Consider the following 8,923-nt stretch of genomic DNA (forward strand, 5'->3'; position numbering starts at 1 on the left):
TTTCTCTCCATAATACTCTTTCTATCTTGCTCCTCTCTCACTATTCTGACACTCTCTCTTGATTCTCTTTCCCTTCTCATCCATTTCTCCCTGACACCATCTCTCTCTTTCTCTAATTACCTCTTTTTCAATGAAACCCTCACTTTCTATCCCTGACCCCCCCCCTCTTTCTTGCTCCTCTCTCTCCTTCTCTCTCTCTCTTCCCTTGTTAACCTCTGTCTCTCTCTTTCACTCTTCCCTAAGAAGAATTGTAGTGACAATGGAGAAAGGGGGGAAGGGGAGCCATTTCAAGATCACACCATCCTGAATCAGCCACCTTGCCACTGCCTATCCTTCCCTCCTTCTACCAACCCCCCAAAAACCCACCCACCCATACACCTATTTCTTGACAAACCACTGCCTACTGTACATGTGGGTGATGGCCTGGGAGCCGGGCAGAGCCGCTGCCTGGCCAGAGAGACAACGCAGCTTCCTCCTGGATATCTCCAGGTAACTGCTCTCCTGGGCACCTCATCCTGCTGACGATGATATAACTCTCTCTCTTTTTATCCCTATCCATGTAAAAAAGGGGGACTCTGCCTGCCTAATGTGTGAAGAAGGGGGACTCTGCCTGCTTAATGTGTAAAAGGGGTACTCTGCCTGCCTAATGTGTAAAAAGGGGGACTCTGCCTTCCTAATGTGTAAAAAGGGGGACTCTGCCTGCCTAATGCTTAAAAAAGGGGGACTCTGTTGCCGTAATGTGTAAAAAGGAGATTTCTGCTGCCGTAATGTGTTTAAAGGGGGAATTTGCCTGCCTAATGTGTAAAAAGAGGGACTCTGCTACTGTAATGTGTAAAAAGGAGACTCTGCCTCCCTAATGTGTAAAAAGGGGGACTCTGCTGCCTAATGTGTAAAAAGGGGGACTCTGCTGCTTAATGTGTAAAAAGAGGGACTCTACCTGCTGTACTGTGACTAGGGGGACTCTACCTGCTGTTCTGTGACTAAGGGGACTCTACCTGCTGTACTGTGTAAAAGGGGACTCTACCTGCTGTAATGTGTAAAAGGGAGCTCTGCCTACTGTAATGTGTAAAAGGGAGCTCTGCCTGCTTTACTGTGTAAAAGGGATCTCTGCCTGCCGTAAGATGTAAAAGGGGACTCTACCTGGCGTAATGTGTAAAAGGGGGCTCTACTTGCTGTAATTGTAAAAGGGAGCTCTGTCTGCTCTAATGTGTAAAAGGGAGCTCTGTCTGCCGTAATGTGTAAAAGGGAGCTCTGTGACCACGCCCCTTCCCCATGAAGCCACGCCCCTACATTTTTTGCATGCACCCGTGGCGTGCACTGGCTATGTTTTCTATATTGGGGGGACGCTGGTGCTGTTTCTTGCACACAGCGCTAAAATGTCTAGTTACGACACTGGAAAGCACTGCTTAGCCAGATTGATAAGTAGCACACATAACACATTGCAGTGATACACGGTTATGTGGGATGGTAATTATTGGGGCTATGATATCAGTGATGGATTAAATGATCTGGAGCACTCAGCTGTATTTGCATCATTGGTCCACACTTCACATGTGAGGTAACATGCAGGTCCTTTTTTACTAGGCCACATACAGTGCAGCACAATGAAAGGCATGACTACTAAGCAAAAGCATTAAGATTATGAGCAACCCATGTAGTCAAAATAGGAATTAGAAGGAAAAAAATCACCTTTTATGGGAGCTTAGTACCCTTGAGTGGAACCTACTTCCACCGTATAATTGTAAAATTGTGTCAATACAAATTTATTTTTGTTTCCATTGGGTACAACTACAAAAAAGCTTAGATCTGTGGAATGTATACAAATGTGTCTACAGTACATAGCAGATCAGCATCATATGCAAGGGCAAAACAAACATGTCTGGACTGTAAAACTGGGATCCTGTCAGGATCCCGGCAGGCGGAATCTTGACACCACAATCCCAACACTGCTCAGAATGCTGATGCCGGGATCCCAACATGGATCGCAATGCCGGCAAAAGAATCCCCAACGCCGGGATCCCAAACGAGGGAATGCCGGCACTGTACAGAAGTACTGTAAGCCGTGTGTGCGTGTGTGTAGGAAGGGAGAGGGGGGGGGGGTTAGGTTTAGGCTGGAGGTGAGGGTTAGAGATAGAGTGTGGGGGAGGGGGGTTAGTGTTAGGCTGCGGGGAGGGAAAGTTACCTAGAACTCCCCTTTTATTTACTATTGGGTTTTTTTTTTTGTTATGAATGCAGGTGTATAAGGCAAATTCTGATTTATGCTTTTCACAATTTTGTCTTCCCAGCATGACATATTCTATTCCTATTTTACCGTTTATATCAGGGACATTTTAAGTAATTCATTAATAAAGTATACCTGCATCCTACTTACTGTGGAATACACCATTTTGTTAGCCTAACCAAGTTTCTTGAAATCAGTGGTTCTTCTGTATATTCCAATTAATTAGAACATCTAGAACTCCATAGATTAAAATGCTTGTGTGAGGGCCTTGCTGCATATTAAAATAAAAATCTAAACTAAACTGAAAAGTATTCAGTGGTTGTTCCTATTAAAAAGAAAGGATTGGGAGTTGGAGAAAATTCCATGAGCAAAATGTTTGGTAGCTTTTATCTAGTAAAAGACAGTTTAAGAGAGTTTACTGCCATTTAACAAGGATCAATTGACATATGTTATAAACTTTGCATCCCCATTAATTCAAGCTTCCAGATTTTTGGATTTATGGGCAGGAGATGGTTGGCAAATGTTATTAGTGGGGCAAGCAAGCAACGCTGCCCCACATGGGCATGGTATGTTAGATAGAATAGACTTAGGTCGACAGTGTATATGTCGACAACTATTGGTCGACATGGTCTCTAGGTCGACATGGACTCTAGGTCAACATGAAAAAAGTCAACATGAGTTCTTTAAATTTTTTGGTGTTGTTTCCATCGTAGAGTGACCGAGAACCCCAATTAGTGCACCGTGTCCCCTCACATGGCTCGCTTAGCTCGCCATGCTTCGGGCAAGGTGCCTCATTCTGCTACCGCTGCGCCCAGCACAGGTTACCGTTCCCAATTGTAGTCCACGTGGATTGTAAAGTATGAAAAAGTTTTTAAAAATAAAAAAGTGAAAAACTCATGTCGACCTTTTGTCATGTCGACCTAGTACATGTCAACCTAGATTCCCTGTCAACCTAGAAACCGTGTCAACCTACTTACTGTCAACCAATAGTGGTCGACCTAGACAGTGTCGACCTAAGTCTTGTCGACCTAGAGCCCGGATCCCATCCCGCACTGCATGTGCAGTAGGCCAACTGTTAAAGAGATGTTAATGTGGCACCCAGGAAAATGGTGTGTGTGCCCCTTTAATGTTTGTTTACAGTGTCTTTAGAAGTGCAGGTAAAACACTGGCACAGCAGAGGTTAAGCACAGACCCCAGTCCGATCACATGGTCCTGATGATGCTCGTGGATTGTACAATGCATTCTGGGAGCAGAATAGCCTTGTGGGAAGAAGTCAAGGAGAAGGACACTGCTGGACACACTGAGTGAGGAGCAGAGCAGGAGATGAGTAATGGATGCAAAACGCATGGTCACACTGGGTGGTAAGAGCAGCATTGCAGAGCAGACACAGCAGGGTGCTACCGAGAAGCAGAGAGCTGGGTGAGCAAAAGTGAGATGTCGCAGCCAGAGACTGGACACCGCCAGGCCTAGTGATAGGTGCGGACGCCGCAGACATTTTGTACAGGGAGGAACAGCTGAAACACGTCCAGATCGTGAATACCTCTAATGTAGAGTCCTGAGAGAGTACATTGAGACTAATATTGACAAGAAACACAGGCAAAGCAAACACTTACTGACAATATCCAGTTTGTCACATGCTTTGCAGTACAAAGGGTGCAGACAACATAGCACCACACCCTAAAAGTTAAACCTTGTTGTTCAAGGCACTGTTGGGAAATAAGAGACTGAGTTATATATGCAATTAAAAGTGAGTTACTTTATGAGGAAGAAACTGAGTTACTTATGCAAGTGAAAGTGAGTTACTTTATCTGGAGACAGACTGAGTTTAATTGTCAAGTAAACTCTTATTACCAAGTAAGCTACATTTGGTCAGAGACACTACCATCCTGTCACCTGCTACATCCTCTTTGGAAATAAGACTGAGATACATTAACATTATTACAACCCAGGATATGTGTGCCAATTTCCCCATTGCAACACTGTGGCACCACACAATCCTAAAAGAGCTCCAATGTTATTTGTCTGTGAAGGTCATGATACCTTGACTTGGGAAAGCTAGAAATTTTGTAATTGTTATTAAAAAGTGTGTGTTTTCATTACTCTTCTCATTACCACATTATAGATTGTGAATATAATATGCCAATATCTGTGATTCAATTGATTGTCTTTTGCATTTTTGAATGATTCATTGTTATGTGAGCTGTAGCTAATTGTCTTTGCTTTATCTTCTTTTTATGACCACGCTGCAGAGCAGAAGCAGAGAGCTGGGTAAGCAAAAATGAGATGTTGCAGCCAGAGACTGGACATCGCCAGGCCTAGTGAAATGCGTGGATGCTGCAGACAGGGAGAAACAGCTGAAACACATCCAGATCATGAACACCTCTAATGCAGAGTCCTGAGTAAGTACGCTGAGACTGATGTTACAAGAACCACAGGAAAAGCAAACACCCAGCGACAATACCCAGTTTGTCACACGCTGTGCAGTACAAAGGGTGCAAACAACATAGTACCACACCCTAAATGTTAACCTTGTTGGAAAATGAAGAATGAGGTTCATTATAGACAAATGTAAGGTAATGAATGCACATTGGTAGCAAGAACAAAAACATACTACTACATACTAATTGGGGAAAACTAGGGGATTCTGTATTGAAAAGATTTAGGTTTTCACATAGATAACAAATTTAGCAGTTTTTACCCAAAGTAGGAATGCAGCAAATAAGGCAAGCATGGTATTAGCATGCATAAAATGGGGAATTGATGCAAGGGATGAGAGTGTTATACTCCCATTATATAAATCACTAGTGAGGCCACATCTTGAATACTGTGCACAATTATGGGCACCATACTACAAAAGGGATATCCTGGAACTAGAAAAGGTTCAGAGAAGGGTGCCCATATTGATTAAGGGGATGGAGATGCTAGAATACGAGGAAAGACTTGCTAGGCTAGGCATGTTTACACTGGAAAAAAAGGAGATTAAGAGGGGACATGATTAACATTTACAAATACATAAGGGGACAATACACAGAGCTAGCGGGGAATTTGTTTTTGGTAAGATCAACACAAAGAACACACAGACACCTGCTTAGGTTAGAGGAGAGGAGATTTCGCACACAGAGACGGAAAGGTTTCTTTACAGTAAGGAAAATACGTATTTGGAACTCCCTGCCAGAGAGAGTAGTAATGGTAGACTCTGTCACTACTTTTAACAATGGGCTACATAAATTCCTAATGGATAAGAATATACAGGGTTATGGTGGGTAAATCTAACACTATAGTTAAAGAACTAAAAAAAATAGTAATAAACACAACGGCTAAACATTCACCACAATTAAAATTAGTTTTAAAAATATTACAGTGTAGGAGATCACTAACAGGTTGAACTTGATGGATGAATTGTCTTTTTTCAACCTCAGAAACTATGTCACTATGTTACTATGTAAAATAGGATTCATCTTGTGATTATTTAATGTTTTGTGGCAATTAAGCAATCATTATCCTCAATCTAGAGTTCATTGTGGCTCAATGAAAAAAGTCATTATGTTGGAATTGCTGACTCACTCATGTTTCGTATCAGTCTATCCTATTTATCTGAGCAAGGTACTACAGAACAAGGTATGAGGAGAAACATTTCAGGGGTAAGGTCTGTCACAATAGTCACCCAACACCTGTGATACCTCTCTCAACCACTTAGACATACCCGCCAACCGTGAGGTGTTACACTAGGTACCATGAGAAAACACCTCCCCTGGGACTGTCTGGCCAGCTGTTATTAGCAAGGAGTGTTTCCAATGGGACGTTACTACCAATGCTAGGCAATCCCTGCAGGTGGCACATTTTACTGGGGTGGTGGGGGTCTGCAGCCCCTAGGTAAAATTTGCCAATGATGATAAGCCTTTTTGTACTCTCCCAATGTTATTCCGGGTACAGTCAACATAATATGAGCCTTAGAGAGGAAACTCACCGCCACTGTGGTGACGGCGCTTTGTGTAGCAGTCAGGCTTCTATGCTGAGTCAGGTGGAACCCTTTTTGACCAGCTCCCCTGACAAGTGCCATCTTAGCCAACCACTAGTTACTGCCCTAGTTACAGTAATCAAGGCAAGAAATGATAAGAGCACGGATAAAGGTTTTTTATTGTCCTTCATGTAGAGAAAGGAGTGGATCCTGAAATATTGCGGAGAAATGATAAGAATGGGAGAGGGAATGGATGTGAGAAAGAGGACAGATGCAAGGAACAACATCCTCATTATATCATAGCAGATGGTGTGTTATATATATATATGCCCAGCAATTTGTTTTCATTTGCCAGAAATGCCAGATGACCAGTCTGACCCTCTGCACCTATTATAAATATGCCTATGCAAATTTGTAAATGATGAAAATCCAAATAAGCTGTAATTGGCCATGCGAGCACTGCCTATACTATGAAACCGCCTTGAGTCCTATTGGAGAAAGAGCGCTATATAAATAAAATTATTATTATTATTATTATTATAAACCAGGACAATTTCACCATTGCATGTAATTGCATTATCCACTCAATTATAAGGTACAAAATTAGAGTGAGCATTTATTTCCATAATAAAATTCTCAGCAGTCATACAAAATTGAATGCTTTGCCAACGTAATATGAAGTAAAATCCACAAAGAATAAATTGGAAGACTTTCCTGTTTTCTCAAGCATTTCACTAATGTCACTTTAGTTTCTAAACAAATGCAACACAAATGCTTAGTTATCTTTCCTGTTATGCTTATTTTGTATTTTGGGGGTTATTCAGAGTTGTTAGCAAACCAAAGAAAAATCACACTAATATGCAAAACCACGTTGTACTGATGTAACATGTGCAGAGAGAGTTAGATTTGGGTGGGATGTGTTCAAACTGAAATCTAAATTGCAGTGTAAAAATAAAGCAGCCAGTATTTACCCTGCACAGAAACAAAATAACCCACCCAACTATCTCTGCACATGTTACATCTGCCCCACCTGCAGTGCAACATGGTTTGCCCAATTGCTACCTTTTCTGGTTTGTCAACTCTGAATAACCCCCTTTGTGCTGTAAATACAAATGTAAAGCACTTTGAGTCCTACTGGGAGAAAAGTACTATATAAATGTTGTTGTTGTTGTTGTTGTTGTTGTTGTTGTTGTTGTTGTTGTTATTATTATTATTATTCTCTCCAAATACGTAACATATAAGGTGGTACTGGGTATAAGAGCTAAATCCGTGATTTTCTTGGGGGCTGATGAGACATGGTTTGAGGGACCACTTTGGAGGTCTTTTGCAACAGATTTTCCCACTACTGGAATATTTAATGAAAAGAGAATGATGTAGAAGAAATGGTATATATATTCGTGGGGTAATGGTGTGCATGTGTGTACATGAAGCAGGGAATGCAGACAATAAATTCCGCAGGAAAAGGGACAGATTGGACAAACTATTTTCTGCAAAGGGCTCTATAATACATACCTCCCAACTGTCCTGCTTTCGGAGGGACAGTCCTGCTTGTCGGGGACTGTCTTGCCATCCCACCCATGGGCCACAGTGTTCTTCGGTGAGAAGGAGGCTGGCTTGAGGTGAGCACTCATAGTCTCACCGCTGTTATGTATAGGAGCAGAGCACTGTGTGAATAGATGCTGTGCGTAGGGTATCTGTTCACAGTGCAGCGAGAGCCTGGGGGCAGCCCAGCAATTCCAGAAGTGCTGGGCACGACCACAGAGAGGAAAAAGGGGGAGGTTGCCATGAAGTCATGCTCCTTATCATGCAAGGACACATCCCATTTCACAGATTCAAACTTCAGAATGTTGGTAAGTATGGCAATAAGTGTGTGCTACATACATTACTGTTCATAAATATTCATCGCATTTATACACTTTGGCAAAATGGGTGCTTCCATGGTGTAGACATTTACAAATGTATTAATAAATCTCAGTAATGGACACATACATATCAGAAGTAATACAGAAACACACATAACAAGGCAAATGCTGATGATGAAGCTGTGTACTGTCTGCATCCAGAGACACAATCAGCAAACACCAAAGTATATGTTACCATTGAAAGGATGTTTAAAATCATTAGAACTTGCCAAGTGTTTTCAACATCTGTTAAAATAGGGAAAGTGAATTACCTGATAATTAATGTAGTAATTATTATACATAATGCATAAAACATAATGCAGTAAGACAAACTAAGGTGACAGTCGTCTGCAGAGAAATAAAACAGAAATATGGAATACTCTTTTTGAAGGTAGCTGTATTATTATTATTATTATTATTATTATTATAACTATGCCGGCATGAAATAATATGTTATACTGTACCTGCACTTCACTTTTGCGGCCAGCACTGGGACTTTCTATGTCCAAGCACTGGTCTTAAAGTGGCTGAGGATGTGTGTTGAAATTTGGCACTGGCTGCAAGTCACTCACGGCTCTTGGACCAGTGGCTAATCACAGTTTGCAGACCAGAGTCCAGACATGGTTGCCCACGAGCTCTGATTGACTCATGAACCAGGACCTGATTTGAGATACATGACGCCATCGCTGCAGGAGACCGGAATGAGGGCAGGAGAGGAAAGGCACGTGCTGTTGTCTCCTCTCCCTGACACAGTGACACTACAGAGCCGGCCCCAGGCAGCAGCAATGGTGAGTTGCACTGCTGGGGGCATATGTGTATCTGGCACTATTGGGGGGCATATGT

The 8,923-nt window shown here is 42.1% G+C and overlaps 1 long non-coding RNA gene across 1 annotated transcript in view; it reads left to right on the forward strand.

Moving 5' to 3' along the window:
• The window catches only part of LOC134918003 (uncharacterized), a 65,673-nt gene extending 61,059 nt beyond the window's left edge, over positions 1-4,614 (forward strand). The window contains exon 6 of the long non-coding RNA XR_010177436.1: positions 4,471-4,614. This is a non-coding gene — a long non-coding RNA (uncharacterized LOC134918003). The remainder of the gene's footprint in view (positions 1-4,470) is intronic.
• The last annotated feature ends 4,309 nt before the right edge of the window (positions 4,615-8,923 follow it).

The sequence above is a fragment of the Pseudophryne corroboree genome, chromosome 1 (genome assembly GCF_028390025.1).
Source record: "Pseudophryne corroboree isolate aPseCor3 chromosome 1, aPseCor3.hap2, whole genome shotgun sequence".
Classification (NCBI taxonomy): domain Eukaryota; kingdom Metazoa; phylum Chordata; class Amphibia; order Anura; family Myobatrachidae; genus Pseudophryne; species Pseudophryne corroboree.